We start from the raw sequence: 18,748 nt of genomic DNA, 5'->3' as shown, positions 1-18,748 counted from the left end.
TCAGTATCAGATTCTCAGTTATAACACTCTCTCTCTCACACTGTCCCTCAGTATCAGACTCTCAGTTATAACAGTCTCTCTGTTACACTGTCCCTCAGTATCAGATTCTCAGTTATAACAGTCTCTCTCTCACACTGTCCCTCAGTATCAGACACTCAGTTATAACACTCTCTCTGTTACACTGTCCCTCAGTATCAGATTCTCAGTTATAACACTCTCTCTCTCACACTGTCCCTCAGTATCAGATTCTCAGTTATAACACTGTCTCACACACTGTCCCTCAGTATCAGACTCTCAGGTATAACACTCTCTCACACACTGTCCCTCAGTATCAGACTCTCAGTTATAACACTCTCTCTGTTACACTGTCCCTCAGTATCAGACTCTCAGTTATAACACTCTCTCTCACACACTGTCCCTCTGCATGAGACTCTCAGTTATAACACTCTCTCTCTCACACTGTCCCTCAGTATCAGACTCTCAGTTATAACACTCTCTCTGTTACACTGTCCTTCAGTATCAGACAGTCAGTTATAACACTCTCTCTCACACTGTCCCTCAGTTATAACACTCTCTCTGTTACACTGTCCCTCAGTATCAGACTCTCAGTTATAACACTCTCTCTCACACACTGTCCCTCTGTATCAGACTCTCAGTTATAACACTCTCTCTGTTACACTGTCCCTCAGCATCAGACTCTCAGTTATAACTGTCTCTCTCACACACTGTCCCTCTGCATGAGACTCTCAGTTATAACACTCTCTCTCTCACACTGTCCCTCAGTATCAGACTCTCAGTTATAACACTCTCTCTGTTACACTGTCCTTCAGTATCAGACAGTCAGTTATAACTCTCTCTCACACACTGTCCCTCAGTATCAGACTCTCAGTTATAACACTCTCTCTGTTACACTGTCCCTCAGTATCAGACTCTCAGTTATCACACTCTCTCTGTCACACTGTCCCTCAGTATCAGACTCTCAGTTATAACACTCTCTCTCTGTCACACTGTCCCTCAGTATCAGACTCTCACTTATAACACACTCTCTCACACTGTCCCTCAGTATCAGACTCTCAGTTATAACACACTCTCTCTCACTGTCCCTCAGTATCAGACTCTCAGTTCTCACACTCTCTCACACACACTGTCTCTCAGTATCAGACTCTCAGTTATAACACTCTCTCTCACACACTGTCCCTCACTATGAGACTCTCAGTTATAACACTCTCTCTGTTACACTGTCCCTCAGTATCAGACTCTCAGGTATAACACTCTCTCACACACTGTCCCTCAGTATCAGACCCTCTGTTATAACACTCTCTCTCTCTCACACTGTCCCTCAGTATCAGACTCTCAGTTATAACGCTCTCGATCACACACTGTCCCTCAGTATCAGACTCTCAGTTATAACACTCTCTCTCACTGACTCTCAGTATAAGACTCTCCCTTATAACACTCTCTCTCACACACTGTCCCTCAGTGTCAGACTCAGTTATAACACTCTCTCTCTCACACTGTCCCTCAGTATCAGACACTCAGTTATAACACTCTCTCTGTTACACTGTCCCTCAGTATCAGATTCTCAGTTATAACAGTCTCTCTCTCACACTGTCCCTCAGTATCAGACACTCAGTTATAACACTCTCTCTGTTACACTGTCCCTCAGTATCAGATTCTCAGTTATAACACTCTCTCTCTCACACTGTCCCTCAGTATCAGATTCTCAGTTATAACACTGTCTCACACACTGTCCCTCAGTATCAGACTCTCAGGTATAACACTCTCTCACACACTGTCCCTCAGTATCAGACTCTCAGTTATAACACTCTCTCTCACACTGTCCCTCAGTATCAGACTCTCAGTTATAACACTCTCTCTGTTACACTGTCCCTCAGTCTCAGACTCTCAGTTATAACACTCTCTCTCTCTCACACTGTCCCTCAGTATCAGACTCTCAGTTATAACACTCTCGTACACACACTGTCCCTCAGTATCAGACTCTCAGTTATAACACTCTCTCTGTTACACTGTCCCTCAGTATCAGACTCTCAGTTATAACACTCTCTCTGTTACACTGTCCCTCAGTTTCAGACTCTCAGTTATAACACTCTCTCTGTTACACTGTCCCTCAGTATCAGACTCTCAGTTATAACTCTCTCTCTCACACTGTCCCTCAGTATCAGACTCTCAGTTATAACAGTCTCTCTCTCACACTGTCCCTCAGTATCAGACACTCAGTTATAACACTCTCTCTGTTACACTGTCCCTCAGTATCAGATTCTCAGTTATAACACTCTCTCTCTCACACTGTCCCTCAGTATCAGATTCTCAGTTATAACACTCTCTCACACACTGTCCCTCAGTATCAGACTCTCAGTTATAACACTCTCTCTGTTACACTGTCCCTCAGTATCAGACTCTCAGTTATAACACTGTCTCTCACGCTGTCCCTCAATGTCAGACTCTCAGTTATAACACTCTCTCTGTTACACTGTCCCTCAGTATCAGACTCTCAGTTATAACACTCTCGTACACACACTGTCCCTCAGTATCAGACTCTCAGTTATAACACTCTCGTACACACACTGTCCCTCAGTATCAGACTCTCAGTTATAACACTCTCTCTGTTACACTGTCCCTCAGTATCAGACTCTCAGTTATAACACTCTCTCTGTTACACTGTCCCTCAGTTTCAGACTCTCAGTTATAACACTCTCTCTGTTACACTGTCCCTCAGTATCAGACTCTCAGTTATAACTCTCTCTCTCACACTGTCCCTCAGTATCAGACTCTCAGTTATAACAGTCTCTCTCTCACACTGTCCCTCAATATCAGACACTCAGTTATAACACTCTCTCTGTTACACTGTCCCTCAGTATCAGATTCTCAGTTATAACACTCTCTCTCTCACACTGTCCCTTAGTATCAGATTCTCAGTTATAACACTCTCTCACACACTGTCCCTCAGTATCAGATTCTCAGTTATAACACTCTCTCTCTCACACTGTCCCTCAGTATCAGATTCTCAGTTTTAACACTCTCTCACACACTGTCCCTCAGTATCAGACTCTCAGTTATAACGCTCTCTCTCTCACACTGTCCCTCAGTATCAGACTATCAGTTATAACACGCTCTCTCTCTCACACTGTCCCTCAGTATCAGACTCTCAGTTATAACACTCTCTCACACACTGTCCCTCAGTATCAGACTCTCAGTTATAACACTCTCTCGCACACTGTCCCTCAGTATCAGACTCTCAGTTATAACACTCTCTCACACACTGTCCCTCAGTGTCAGACTCTCAGTTATAACACTCTCTCTGTTACACTGCCCCTCAATATCAGACTCTCAGCTATAAGACTCTCGTTCACACACTGTCCCTCAGTATCAGACTCTCAGTTATAACACTCTCTCTCACACACTGTCCCTCAGTATCAGACTCTCAGTTATAAGATTCTCTCTCACACTGTCCCTCAGTGTCAGACTCTCAGTTATAACACTCTCTCTGTTACACTGTCCCTCAGTGTCAGACTCTCAGTTATAACACTCTCTCTCACACACTGTCCCTCAGTGTCAGACTCTCAGTTATAACACTCTCTCTGTTACACTGCCCGTCAGTATCAGACTGTCAGTTGTAACACTCTCTCTGTTACACTGTCCCTCAGTAGCAGACTCTCAGTTATAACAGTCTCTCTCTCTCACACTGTCCCTCTGTATCAGACTCTCAGTTATAAGACTCTCGTTCACACACTGTCCCTCAGTATCAGATTCTCAGTTATAACTCTCTCTCTCTCACACTGTCCCTCAGTATCATACTCTCAGTTAGAACACTCTCTCTCACACAGTCCCTCAGTATCAGACTCTCAGTTATAACGCTCTCTCTCACACACTGTCCCTCAGTATCAGACTCTCAGTTATAACACTCTCTCTGTTACACTGTCCCTCAGTATCAGACTCTCAGTTATAACACTCTCTCTCACACACTGTCCCTCTGCATGAGACTCTCAGTTATAACACTCTCTCTCTCACACTGTCCCTCAGTATCAGACTCTCAGTTATAACACTCTCTCTGTTACACTGTCCTTCAGTATCAGACAGTCAGTTATAACACTCTCTCTCACACTGTCCCTCAGTTATAACACTCTCTCTGTTACACTGTCCCTCAGTATCAGACTCTCAGTTATAACACTCTCTCTCACACACTGTCCCTCTGTATCAGACTCTCAGTTATAACACTCTCTCTGTTACACTGTCCCTCAGTATCAGACTCTCAGTTATAACTGTCTCTCTCACACACTGTCCCTCTGCATGAGACTCTCAGTTATAACACTCTCTCTCTCACACTGTCCCTCAGTATCAGACTCTCAGTTATAACACTCTCTCTGTTACACTGTCCTTCAGTATCAGACAGTCAGTTATAACTCTCTCTCACACACTGTCCCTCAGTATCAGACTCTCAGTTATAACACTCTCTCTGTTACACTGTCCCTCAGTATCAGACTCTCAGTTATCACACTCTCTCTGTCACACTGTCCCTCAGTATCAGACTCTCAGTTATAACACTCTCTCTCTGTCACACTGTCCCTCAGTATCAGACTCTCACTTATAACACACTCTCTCTCACACTGTCCCTCAGTATCAGACTCTCAGTTATAACACACTCTCTCTCACTGTCCCTCAGTATCAGACTCTCAGTTCTCACACTCTCTCACACACACTGTCTCTCAGTATCAGACTCTCAGTTATAACACTCTCTCTCACACACTGTCCCTCACTATGAGACTCTCAGTTATAACACTCTCTCTGTTACACTGTCCCTCAGTATCAGACTCTCAATTATAACACTCTCTCTCTCACACACTGTCCCTCAGTATCAGACTCTCAGTTATAACACTCTCTCTGTCACACTGTCCCTCAGTATCAGACTCTCAGTTATAACACTCTCTCTCTCACACTGTCCCTCTATATATGACTCTCAGTTATAACACTCTCTCTGTTACACTGTCTCTCAGTATCAGACTCTCAGTTATAACACTATCTCTGTTACACTGTCCCTCAGGATCAGACTCTCAGTTATAACACTCTCTCTCTCACACTGTCCCTCAATATCAGACTCTCAGTTATAACACTCTCTCTCTCACACTGTCCCTCAGTATCAGACTCTCCGTTATAACACTCTCTCTCACACACTTTCCCTCAGTATCAGACTCTCAATTATAACACTCTCTCACACACTGTCCCTCAGTATCAGACTCTCAGTTATAACACTCTCTCTCACACACTTTCCCTCAGTATCAGACTCTCAATTATAACACTCTCTCACACACTGTCCCTCAGTATCAGACTCTCAGTTATAACACTCTCTCTCTGTCACACTGTCCCTCAGTATCAGACTCTCAGTTATAACACTCTCTCTCTCACACTGTCCCTCAGTATCAGACTCTCAGTTATAACACTCTCTCTCACACACTGTCCCTCAGTATCAGACTCTCAGTCATAACACTCTCTCTCTGTCACACTGTCCCTCAGTATCTGACTCTCAGTTATAACACTCTCTCTGTTACACTGTCCCTCAGTATCAGACTCTCAGTTCTCACACTCTCTCTCACACACTGTCCCTCACTATGAGACTCTCAGTTATAACACTCTGTTACACTGTCCCTCAGTATCAGACTCTCAGTTATAACACTCTCTCTCTCACACACTGTCCCTCAGTATCAGACTCTCAGTTATAACACTCTCTCTGTCACACTGTCCCTCAGTATCAGACTCTCAGTTATTACACTCTCTCTCTCACACTGTCCCTCTATATATGACTCTCAGTTATAACACTCTCTCTGTTACACTGTCTCTCAGTATCAGACTCTCAGTTATAACACTATCTCTGTTATACTGTCCCTCAGGATCAGACTCTCAGTTATAACACTCTCTCTCTCACACTGTCCCTCAATATCAGACTCTCAGTTATAACACTCTCTCTCTCACACTGTCCCTCAGTATCAGACTCTCAGTTATAACACTCTCTCTCACACACTTTCCCTCAGTATCAGACTCTCAATTATAACACTCTCTCACACACTGTCCCTCAGTATCAGACTCTCAGTTATAACACTCTCTCTCACACACTTTCCCTCAGTATCAGACTCTCAATTATAACACTCTCTCACACACTGTCCCTCAGTATCAGACTCTCAGTTATAACACTCTCTCTCTGTCACACTGTCCCTCAGTATCAGACTCTCAGTTATAACACTCTCTCTCTCACACTGTCCCTCAGTATCAGACTCTCAGTTATAACACTCTCTCTCACACACTGTCCCTCAGTATCAGACTCTCAGTCATAACACTCTCTCTCTGTCACACTGTCCCTCAGTATCAGACTCTCAGTTATAACACTCTCTCTGTTACACTGTCCCTCAGTATCAGACTCTCAGTTCTCACACTCTCTCTCACACACTGTCCATCAGTGTCAGACTCTCAGTTATAACACTCTCTCTGATACACTGTCCCTCAGCATCAGACTCTCAGTTATAACACTCTGTCACACACTGTCCCTCAGTATCAGACACACAGTTACAACACACTCTCACACACTGTCCCTCAGTGTCAGACTCTCAGTTATAACACTCTCTCACACACTGTCCCTCAGTGTCAGACTCTCAGTTATAACACTCTCTCTGTTACACTGTCCCTCAGTATCAGACTCTCAGTTATAACACTCTCTCACACACTGTCCCTCAGTGTCAGACTCTCAGTTATAACACTCTCCCTGTTACACTGTCCCTCAGTGTCAGACTCTCAGTTATAATACTCTCTCTCACACTGTCCCTCAGTATCAGGCTCTCAGTTATAAGACTCTCGTTCACACACTGTCCCTCAGTATCAGATTCTCAGTTATAACTCTCTCTCTCTCTCACACTGTCCCTCAGTATCAGACTCTCAGTTATAACACTCTCTCTCACACACTGTCCCTCAGTACCAGACTCTCAGTTATAACACTCTCTCTCTCACACTGTCCCTCAGTATCATATTCTCAGTTAGAACACTCTCTCTCACACTGTCCCTCAGTATCAGACTCTCAGTTATAACGCTCTCTCTCACACACTGTCCCTCAGTATCAGACTCTCAGTTATAACACTCTCTCACATACTGTCCCTCAGTATCAGACTCTCAGTTATAACGCTCTCTCTCACACACTGTCCCTCAGTATCAGACTCTCAGTTATAACACTCTCTCACATACTGTCCCTCAGTATCAGACTCTCAGTTATAACATTCTCTCTCACACACTGTCCCTCAGTATCAGACTCTCAGTTATAACACTCTCTCTCTCACACTGTCCCTCAGTATCAGACTCTCAGTTATAACACTCTCTCTCACACACTGTCCCTCAGTATCAGACTCTCAGTTATAACACTCTCTCTCACTCACTGTCCCTCAGTATCAGACTCTCAGTTATAACACACTCTCTGTTACACTGTCCCTCAGTGTCAGACTCTCAGTTATAACACTCTCTCTCTCACACTGTCCCTCAGTATCAGACTCTCAGTTATAACACTCTCTCTCTCACACTGTCCCTCAGTATCAGACTCTCAGTTATAACACACTCTCTGTTACACTGTCCCTCAGTGTCAGACTCTCAGTTATAACACTCTCTCTCTCTCACACTGTCCCTCAGTATCAGACTGTCAGTTATAACACTCTCTCTCTCACACTGTCCCTCAGTATCAGACTCTCAGTTATAACACTCTCTCTCACACACTGTCTCTCAGTATCAGACTCTCAGTTATAACACTCTCTCTCTCACACTGTCCCTCAGTATCAGACTCTCAGTTATAACACTCTCTCTCTCACACTGTCCCTCAGTATCAGACTCAGTTATAACACTCTCTCTCACACTGTCCCTCAGTATCAGACTCTCAGTTATAACACTCTCTCCACACACTGTCCCTCAGTGTCAGACTCTCAGTTATAACACTCTCTCTCACACTGTCCCTCAGTATCAGGCTCTCAGTTATAACACACTCTCTGTTACACTGTCCCTCAGTGTCAGACTCTCAGTTATAACACTCTCTCACACACTGTCCCTCAGTATCAGACTCTCAGTTATAACACTCTCTCTCTCACACTGTCCCTCAGTATCAGACTCTCAGTTATAACACTCTCTCTCACACACTGTCCCTCAGTATCAGACTCGCAGTTATAACACTCTCTCACACACTGTCCCTCAGTATCAGACTCGCAGTTATAACACACTCTCTCTGTTACACTGTCCCTCAGTATCAGACTCTCAGTTATAACACTCTCTCTCTCACACTGTCCCTCAGTATCAGACTCTCAGTTATAACACTCTCTCTGTTACACTGTCCCTCAGTATCAGACTCTCAGTTATAACGCTCTCTCACACACTGTCCCTCAGTATCAGACTCTCAGTTATAACACTCTCTCTCACACACTGTCCCTCAGTATCAGACTCTCAGTTATAACACTCTCTCTGTTACACTGTCCCTCAGTATCAGACTCTCAGTTATAACGCTCTCTCACACACTGTCCCTCAGTATCAGACTCTCAGTTATAACACTCTCTCTCACACACTGTCCCTCAGTATCAGACTCTCAGTTATAACACTCTCTCTCTCACACTGTCCCTCAGTATCAGACTCTCAGTTATAACACTCTCTCTGTTACACTGTCCCTCAGTATCAGACTCTCAGTTATAACGCTCTCTCACACACTGTCCCTCAGTATCAGACTCTCAGTTATAACACTCTCTCTCACACACTGTCCCTCAGTATCAGACTCTCAGTTATAACACTCTCTCTCTCACACTGTCCCTCAGTATCAGACTCTCAGTTATAACACTCTCTCTGTTACACTGTCCCTCAGTATCAGACTCTCAGTTATAACACTCTCTCTCACACTGTCCCTCATTATCAGACTCAGTTATAACACTCTCTCTCACACACTGTCCCTCAGTATCAGACTCAGTTATAACACTCTCTCTCACACACTGTCCCTCAGTATCAGACTCTCAGTTATAACACTCTCTCTCACACACAGTCCCTCAGTATCAGTTTCGCAGTTATAACACTCTCTCTCACACACTGTCCCTCAGTATCAGACCCTCTGTTATAACACTCTCTCTCTGTCACACTGTCCCTCAGTATCAGACTCTCAGTTATAACACTCTCTCTGTTACACTGTCCCTCAGTATCAGACTCTCAGTTCTCACACTCTCTCTCACACACTGTCCATCAGTGTCAGACTCTCAGTTATAACACTCTCTCTGTTACACTGTCCCTCAGTATCAGACTCTCTGTTATAACACTCTCTCACACACTGTCCCTCAGTATCAGACTCTCAGTTATAACACTCTCTCTCTCACACACTGACCCTCAGTATCAGACTCTCAGTTATATCACTCTCTCTCTCACACTGTCCCTCAGTATCAGACTCTCAGTTATAACACTCTCTCACACACTGTCCCTCAGTATCAGACTCTCAGTTATAACACTCTCTCTGTTACACTGTCCCTCAGTATCAGACTCTCAGTTATAACACTCTCTCTCACTGACTCTCAGTATAAGACTCTCCCTTATAACGCTCTCTCACACACTGTCCCTCAGTATCAGACTCTCAGTTATAACGCTCTCTCTCTCACACTGTCCCTCAGTATCAGACTCTCAGTTATAACATTCTCTCTCTCACACTGTCCCTCAGTATCAGACTCTCAGTTATAACACTCTCTCTCACACACTGTCCCTCAGTATCAGACTCTCAGTTATAACACTCTCTCTCACACTGTCCCTCAGTATCAGACTCTCAGTTATAACACTCTCTCTCACACACTGTCCCTCAGTATCAGACTCTCAGTTATAACACTCTCTCTCACACACTGTCCCTCAGTATCAGACTCTCAGTTATAACACTCTCTCTCACACTGTCCCTCAGTATCAGACTCTCAGTTATAACACTCTCTCTCACACACTGTCCCTCAGTATCAGACTCTCAATTATAACACTCTCTCTGTTACACTGTCCCTCAGTATCAGACTCTCAGTTATAACACTCTCTCTGTTACACTGTCCCTCAGTACCAGACTCTCAGTTATAACACTCTCTCTCTCACACTGTCCCTCAGTATCAGACTCTCAGTTATAACACTCTCTCTCTCACACTGTCCCTCAGTATCAGACTCTCAGTTATAACACTCTCTCTCACACACTGTCCCTCAGTATCAGACTCGCAGTTATAACGCTCTCTCTCACACACTGTCCCTCAGGATCAGACTCTCAGTTATAACACTCTCTCTCTCACACTGTCCCTCAGTATCAGACTCTCAGTTATAACACTCTCTCTGTTACACTGTCCCTCAGTATCAGACTCTCAGTTATAACACTCTCTCTCTCACACTGTCCCTCAGTATCAGGCTCTCAGTTATAACACTCTCTCTGTTACACTGTCCCTCAGTATCAGACTCTCAGTTATAACACTCTCTCTGTTACACTGCCCCTCAGTATCAGACTCTCAGTTATAACACTCTCTCTCACACACTGTCTCTCAGTATCAGACTGTCAGTTATAACACTCTCTTTCTCACACTGTCCCTCAGTATCAGACTCTCAGTTATAACACTCTCTCTGTTACACTGTCCCTCAGTATCAGACTCTCAGTTATAACACTCTCTCTGTTACACTGTCCCTCAGTATCAGACTCTCAGTTATAACACTCTCTCTCACACACTGTCCCTCAGTATCAGACTCTCAGTTATAACACTCTCTCTCACACACTGTCTCTCAGTATCAGTTTCGCAGTTATAACACTCTCTCTCTCACACTGACCCTCAGTATCAGACTCTCAGTTATAACACTCTCTCTCTCACACTGTCCCTCAGTATCAGACTCGCAGTTATAACACTCTCTCTCTCACACTGTCCCTCAGTATCAGACTCTCAGTTATAACACTCTCTCTCACACACTGTCTCTCAGTATCAGTTTCGCAGTTATAACACTCTCTCTCTCACACTGACCCTCAGTATCAGACTCTCAGTTATAACACTCTCTCTCTCACACTGTCCCTCAGTATCAGACTCTCAGTTATAACACTCTCTCTGTTACACTGTCTCTCAGTATCAGACTCTCAGTTATAACACTCTCTCTCACACTGTCCCTCAGTATCAGACTCTCAGTTATAACACTCTCTCTCTCACACACTGTCCCTCAGTATCAGACTCCCAATTATAACACTCTCTCCACACACTGTCCCTCAGTATCAGACTCTCAGTTATAACACTCTCTCTCACACACTGTTCCTCAGTATCAGACTGTCAGTTATAACACTCTCTCTCACACACTGTCCCTCAGTATCAGACTCTCAGTTATAACACTCTCTCTCTCACACTGTCCCTCAGTATCAGACTCTCAGTTATAACACTCTCTCTGTTACACTGTCCCTCAGTATCAGACTCTCAGTTATAACACTCTCTCTCTCACACTGTCCCTCAGTATCAGACTCTCAGTTATAACACTCTCTCACACTGTCCCTCAGTATCAGACTCTCAGTTATAACACTCTCTCTCTCACACTGTCCCTCAGTATCAGACTCGCAGTTATAACACTCTCTCTCACACACACTGTCCCTCAGTATCAGACTCTCAATTATAACACTCTCTCACACCCTGTCCCTCAGTATCAGACTCTCAGTTATAACACTCTCTCTCTCACACTGTCCCTCAGTATCAGACTCTCAGTTATAACACTCTCTCACACACTGTCCCTCAGTATCAGACTCAGTTATAACACTCTCTCACACACTGCCCCTCAGTATCAGAGTCTCAGTTATAACACCCTCTCCCTCTGTTACACTGTCCCTCAGTATCAGACTCTCAGTTATCACACTCTCTCTGTTACACTGTCCCTCAATATCAGACTCTCAGTTATAACACTCTCTCTGTTACACTGTCCCTCAGTATCTGACTCTCAGTTATAACACTCTCTCACACACTGTCCCTCAGTGTCTGACTCTCAGTTATAACACTCTCTCACACACTGTCCCTCAGTATCAGACTCTCAGTTATAACACTCTCTCTCTGTTACACTGTCCCTCAGTATCAGACTCTCAGTTATAACACACTCTCTCTCACACTGTCCCTCAGTACCTGACTCTCAGTTATAACACTCTCTCTCACACTGTCCCTCAGTATCAGACTCTCAGTTATAACACTCTCTCTCTCACACTGTCCCTCAGTATCAGACTCTCAGTTATAACACTCTCTCTCACACACTGTCGCTCAGTATCAGACTCTCAGTTATAACACTCTCTCTCACACACTGTCGCTCAGTATCATACTCTCAGTTATAACACTCTCTCACACACTGTCCCTCAGTATCAGACTCTCAGTTATAACACTCTCTCTGTTACACTGTCCCTCAGTATCAGATTCTCAGTTATAACACTCTCTCTCTCTCACTGTCCCTCAGTATCAGACTCTAAGTTCTCACACTCTCTCACACACACTGTCTCTCAGTGTCAGACTCTCCGTTATAACACACTCTCTCACACTGTCCCTCAGTATCAGACTCTCAGTTATAACACTCTCTGTTACACTGTCCCTCAGTATCAGACTCTCAGTTATAACACTCTCTCACACTGTCCCTCTGTATCTGACTCTCAGTTATAACACTCTCTCTCACACACTGTCCCTCAGTATCAGACTCTCAGTTATAACACTCTCTCTGTTACACTGTCCCTCAGTATCAGACTCTCAGTTATAACACTCTCTCACACTGTCCCTCTGTATCTGACTCTCAGTTATAACACTCTCTCTCACACACTGTCCCTCAGTATCAGGCTCTCAGTTATAACACTCTCTCTGTTACACTGTCCCTCAGTATCAGACTCTCAGTTATAACACTCTCTCTCACACACACTGTCTCTCAGTATCAGACTCTCAGTTATAACACTCTCTCTGTTACACTGTCCCTCAGGATCAGACTCTCAGTTATAACACTCTCTCTCACACACTTTCCCTCAGTATCAGACTCTCAGTTATAACAGTCTCTCTCTCACACTGACCCTCAGTATCAGACTCCCAGTTATAACACTCTCTCACACACTGTCCCTCAGTATCAGACTCTCAGTTATAACACTCTCTCTCACACTGTCCCTCAGTATCAGACTCTCAGTTATAACACTCTCTCACACACTGTCCCTCAGTATCAGACTCTCAGTTATAACACTCTCTCACACACACTGTCCCTCAGTGTCAGACTCTCAGTTATAACACTCTCTCTCTCACACTATCCCTCAGTATCAGACTCTCAGTTATAACACTCTCTCACACACACTGTCCCTCAGTGTCAGACTCTCAGTTATAACACTCTCTCTCTCACACTGTCCCTCAGTATCAGGCTCTCCGTTATAACACTCTCTCTCACACACTGTCCCTCAGTATCAGACTCTCAGTTATAACACTCTCTCTCACACACTGTCCCTCAGTATCAGACTCGCAGTTATAACACTCTCTCTCTCACACTGTCCCTCAGTATCAGACTCTCAGTTATAACACTCTCTCACACACTGTCCCTCAGTATCAGACACTCAGTTACAACACTCTCTCACACACTGTCCCTCAGTATCAGACTCTCCGTTATAACACTCTCTCTGTCACACTGTCCCTCAGTATCAGACTCTCAGTTATAACACTCTCTGTCTCACACTGTCCCTCAGTATCAGACTCTCAGTTATAACACTCTCTCACACACACTGTCCCTCAGTGTCAGACTCTCAGTTATAACACTCTCTCTCTCACACTATCCCTCAGTATCAGACTCTCAGTTATAACACTCTCTCACACACACTGTCCCTCAGTATCAGACTCTCAGTTATAACACTCTCTCACACACACTGTCCCTCAGTATCAGACTCTCAGTTATAACTCTCTCTCACACACTGTCCCGCAGTATCAGACTCTCAGTTATAACACTCTCTGTTATACATCACGCCTCTCAGGCTAGGAGTTGCCGCTGTATCTCTTTGCCTGTTATGTACCACGCCCTAGTTAACGACCTTTCTGTGTCCCGCTTTGTTTGAAGAAGCTACCTGTTCCAAACCGCTACACAAAGTTCTCCTTGGCCCCGACGATGCCTCCCGCCGCTTCGAAGTCCGCCGCAGTGCCAACGGGTCGTCGCGAAGACCCGTCTGATTCGGAGACCGTTCGCTGCTGCCTTTTTCTGAGCTGGAACAAGACTGTGTGGAGTTGCTCGGATGGTTTGCTTCTGCTTTGTGGTGCCTTTGGGCTTGTGTGGTCTTGCTGGCCGGCTGTGTCAGAATGTGCTTCCCCCAGGTACGGTTGGATAATGCTTGCCTTCTGTCCCCCTCCCCCCCCCCCCCCCGTCCCTCCCTCATTCCTGACGCCGAGCATAGTGGTTGGAGAGGGGGGGGGTGCGGGGGGGGGGGGTGGTAACATGTTGGGACAGGGTGACGGGTGTGGCTGACACACTGGGTGCCGTCAGCATTCCCTACTTCCCGCCGCAGCAGTGGGAATGGGAGTCGTGCGGTGGGGGAGGGCAAACTACCGGGACTGTCCCGCTTCAAAATGCACTTCGATGGGAAAACGGCATGACATCACTGGAATGGAGGTGTGTCATGTCATCCAATCGTGCATTCACTGTGAGCAGAGAGGCACTCACACACACACACACACACACACACACACACACACACTTATAGAGCAATAGAGGTTTACAGCATGAAAACAGGCCCTTCGGCCCGGCTTGTCCGTGCCGTCCAGTTTCTAACACTAAACTAGTCCCACTTGCCCACATTTGGCCCAATCCCCCTATACCCACCCTGCCCGTGTCACTGTCTAACTGCTTTTTAATGGACAAAATCATACCCGCCTCAACACCTGCCTCTGGCAGCCCGTTCCAGACACCCCCCTCTGTGTGAAAACATTGCCCCTCCTGACCCTTCTGTCCCCCCTCTCGCCTTAGAATTTCATAAAATTTACAGTGCAGAAGGAGGCCATTCGGCCCATCGAGTCTGCACCGACTCTTGGAAAGAGCACCCTACCCAAGGTCAACACCGCCCCCCTATCCCCATAACCCAGCAACCCCACCCAACACTAAGGGCAATTTTGGACACGAAGGGCAATTTATCACGGCCAATCCACCTAACCTGCACATCTTTGAACTGTGGGAGGAAACCGGAGCACCCGGAGGAAACCCACGCAGATACGGGGAGAACGTGCAGACTCCGCATAGACAGTGACCCAAGCCGGGATCGAACCTGGGACCTTGGAGCTGTGAAGCAATTGTGCTATCCACAATAGAACATAGAACATAGAACATAGAACAATACAGCGCAGTACAGGCCCTTCGGCCCACGATGTTGCACCGAAACAAAAGCCATCTAACCTACACTATGCCATTATCATCCATATGTTTATCCAATAAACTTTTAAATGCCCTCAATGTTGGCGAGTTCACTACTGTAGCAGGTAGGGCATTCCACGGCCTCACTACTCTTTGCGTAAAGAACCTACCTCTGACCTCTGTCCTATATCTATTACCCCTCAGTTTAAAGTTATGTCCCCTCGTGCCAGCCATATCCATCCGCGGGAGAAGGCTCTCACTGTCCACCCTATCCAACCCCCTGATCATTTTGTATGCCTCTATTAAGTCTCCTCTTAACCTTCTTCTCTCCAACGAAAACAACCTCAAGTCCGTCAGCCTTTCCTCATAAGATTTTCCCTCCATACCAGGCAACATCCTGGTAAATCTCCTCTGCACCCGCTCCAAAGCCTCCACGTCCTTCCTATAATGCGGTGACCAGAACTGTACGCAATACTCCAAATGCGGCCGGACCAGAGTTCTGTACAGCTGCAACATGACCTCCCGACTCCGGAACTCAATCCCTCTACCAATAAAGGCCAACACTCCATAGGCCTTCTTCACAACCCTATCAACCTGGGTGGCAACTTTCAGGGATCTATGTACATGGACACCTAGATCCCTCTGCTCAGCCACACTTTCAAGAACTTTACCATTAGCCAAATATTCCGCATTCCTGTTATTCCTTCCAAAGTGAATCACCTCACACTTCTCTACATTAAACTCCATTTGCCACCTCTCAGCCCAGCTCTGCAGCTTATCTATATCCCTCTGTAACCTGCTATATCCTTCCACACTATCGACAACACCACCGACTTTAGTATCATCTGCAAATTTACTCACCCACCCTTCTGTGCCTTCCTCTAGGTCATTGATAAAAATGACAAACAGCAACGGCCCCAGAACAGATCCTTGTGGTACTCCACTTGTGACTGTACTCCATTCTGAACATTTCCCATCAACCACCACCCTCTGTCTTCTTTCAGCTAGCCAATTTCTGATCCACATCTCTAAATCACCCTTAATCCCCAGCCTCCGTATTTTTTGCAATAGCCTACCATGGGGAACCTTATCAAACGCTTTGCTGAAATCCATATACACCACATCAACTGCTCTACCCTCGTCTACCTGTTCAGTCACCTTCTCAAAGAACTCAATAAGGTTTGTGAGGCATAACCTACCCTTCACAAAGCCATGCTGACTATCCCTGATCATATCATTCCTATCTAGATGATTATAAATCTTGTCCCTTATAATCCCCTCCAAGACTTTACCCACTACAGACGTGAGGCTCACCGGTCTATAGTTGCCGGGGTTGTCTCTGCTCCCCTTTTTGAACAAAGGGACCACATTTGCTGTCCTCCAGTCCTCTGGCACTATTCCTGTAGCCAATGATGACATAAAAATCAAAGCCAAAGGTCCAGCAATCTCTTCCCTGGCCTCCCATAGAATCCTAGGATAAATCCCATCAGGTCCCGGGGACTTATCTATTTTCAGCCTGTCCAGAATTGCCAACACCTCTTCCCTACGTACCTCAATGCCATCTATTCTATTAGCCTGGGGCTCAGCATTCTCCTCCACAACATTATCTTTTTCCTGAGTGAATACTGACGAAAAATATTCATTTAGTATCTCGCCTATCTCTTCAGACTCCACACACAATTTCCCATCCCTGTCCTTGACTGGTCCTACTCTTTCCCTAGTCATTCGCTTATTCCTGACATACCTATAGAAAGCTTTTGGGTTTTCCTTGATCCTTCCTGCCAAATACTTCTCATGTCCCCTCCTTGCTCGTCTTAGCTCTCTCTTTAGATCCTTCCTCGCTACCTTGTAACTATCCATCGCCCCAACCGAAACTTCACACTTCATCTTCACATAGGCCTCCTTCTTCCTCTTAACAAGAGATTCCACTTCCCTGGTAAACCACGGTTCCCTCGCTCGACGCCTTCCTCCCTGTCTGACCGGTACATACTTATCAAGAACACGCAGTAGCTGATCTTTGAACAAGCCCCACTTATCCAGTGTGCCCAACACTTGCAGCCTACTTCTCCACCTTATCCCCCCCAAGTCACGTCTAATGGCATCATAATTGCTACCGTGCTGCCCCTTAAACCTGTGCCCTCTAGTCCTAGACTCCTCTACCTTTGGGAAAAGATGTCGACTATCTCCCTTATCAATGCCCCTCATTATTTTATAGACCTTTGTAAGTTCACCCCTAAGCCTCCTACACTCCAGGGAAAATAGCCCCAGCCTATTGGGGTAGCATGGTGGTTAGCACAATTGCTTCACAGCTCCAGGTTCCCAGGTTCGATTCCGGCTTGGGTCACTGTCTGTGCGGAGTCTGCACATCCTCCCCGTGTGTGCGTGGGTTTCCTCCGGGTGTTCCGGTTTCCTCCCACAGTCCAAAGATGTGCAGGTTAGGTGGATTGGCCATGATAAATTGCCCTTGGTGTCCAAAATTGCCCTTAGTGTTGGGTGGAGGTGTTGACTTTGGGCAGGGTGCTCTTCCCAAGAGCCGGTGCAGACTCGATGGACTGAATGGCCTACTTCTGCACTGTAAATTCTATGATAATCTATCCAGCCTCTCCATATGGCTCAGACCATCAAGTCCTGGTAGCATCCTCGTTAATCTCTTCTGCACTCTTTCTAGTTTAACAACATCCTTCCTATAATTCTTTGAAGAGGTAACCAGTACAGTCGACAAGGGGGAGCCAGTCGATGTGGTATATTTGGACTTTCAGAATTCAAAGTCCCGCATAAGAGATTATTGCGCAAGATTAAAGCGCCTGGGATTGGGGGACATGTATTGAGGTGGATAGAAAACTGGTTGGCGGAGAGGAAACAAAGAGTCGGGATTAATGGGTCCTTTTCACATTGGTAGGCAGTAACCAGTGGGCTACCACAGGGATCGGTGCTGGGACCCCAGCTATTCACAATATATATTAATGATTTGGATGACGGAACAAAATGTAACATCTCAAAGTTTGCAGATGATACCAAATTAGGTGGGAGGGTGAATTGTGACGAAGATGCAGGGATCCGACAGCAAGGTCTGGACGGTTGGGCGAGTGGGCAAACCAATGGCAGATGCAGTATAATTTGGATAAGTGTGAGGTTATTCACTTTGGAAGCAAAAACAGGAAGGCGGATTACTACCTGAATGGTTGTAAATTGGGAGAGGAGAGTGTGCAGCGGGACCATAAGACCATAAGACATAGGAGCGGAAGTAAGGCCATTCGGCCCATCGAGTCCACTCCACTATTCAATCATGGCTGATTCCAACTCCATTTACCCGCTCTCTCTCCATAGCCCTTAATTCCTCGAGAAATCAAGAATTTATCAACTTCTGTCGTAAAGACAC

At 45.6% G+C, this 18,748-nt stretch overlaps 1 protein-coding gene across 1 annotated transcript in view; it reads right to left on the bottom strand.

Moving 5' to 3' along the window:
* The window catches only part of LOC140396007 (claudin-4-like), a 38,391-nt gene extending 24,029 nt beyond the window's left edge, over nt 1-14,362 (bottom strand). The window contains exon 1 of the mRNA XM_072484045.1: nt 14,096-14,362. The gene's annotated coding sequence lies outside the window, so the exon portion shown is untranslated. The remainder of the gene's footprint in view (nt 1-14,095) is intronic.
* Nucleotides 14,363-18,748: the final 4,386 nt, after the last annotated feature.

This window comes from Scyliorhinus torazame, chromosome 19 (genome assembly GCF_047496885.1).
Source record: "Scyliorhinus torazame isolate Kashiwa2021f chromosome 19, sScyTor2.1, whole genome shotgun sequence".
NCBI classification, from domain to species: Eukaryota; Metazoa; Chordata; class Chondrichthyes; order Carcharhiniformes; family Scyliorhinidae; genus Scyliorhinus; species Scyliorhinus torazame.
The sequence above is the reverse complement of the archived record's forward strand: the minus strand, read 5'-3'. Positions and strand labels throughout refer to the sequence as shown.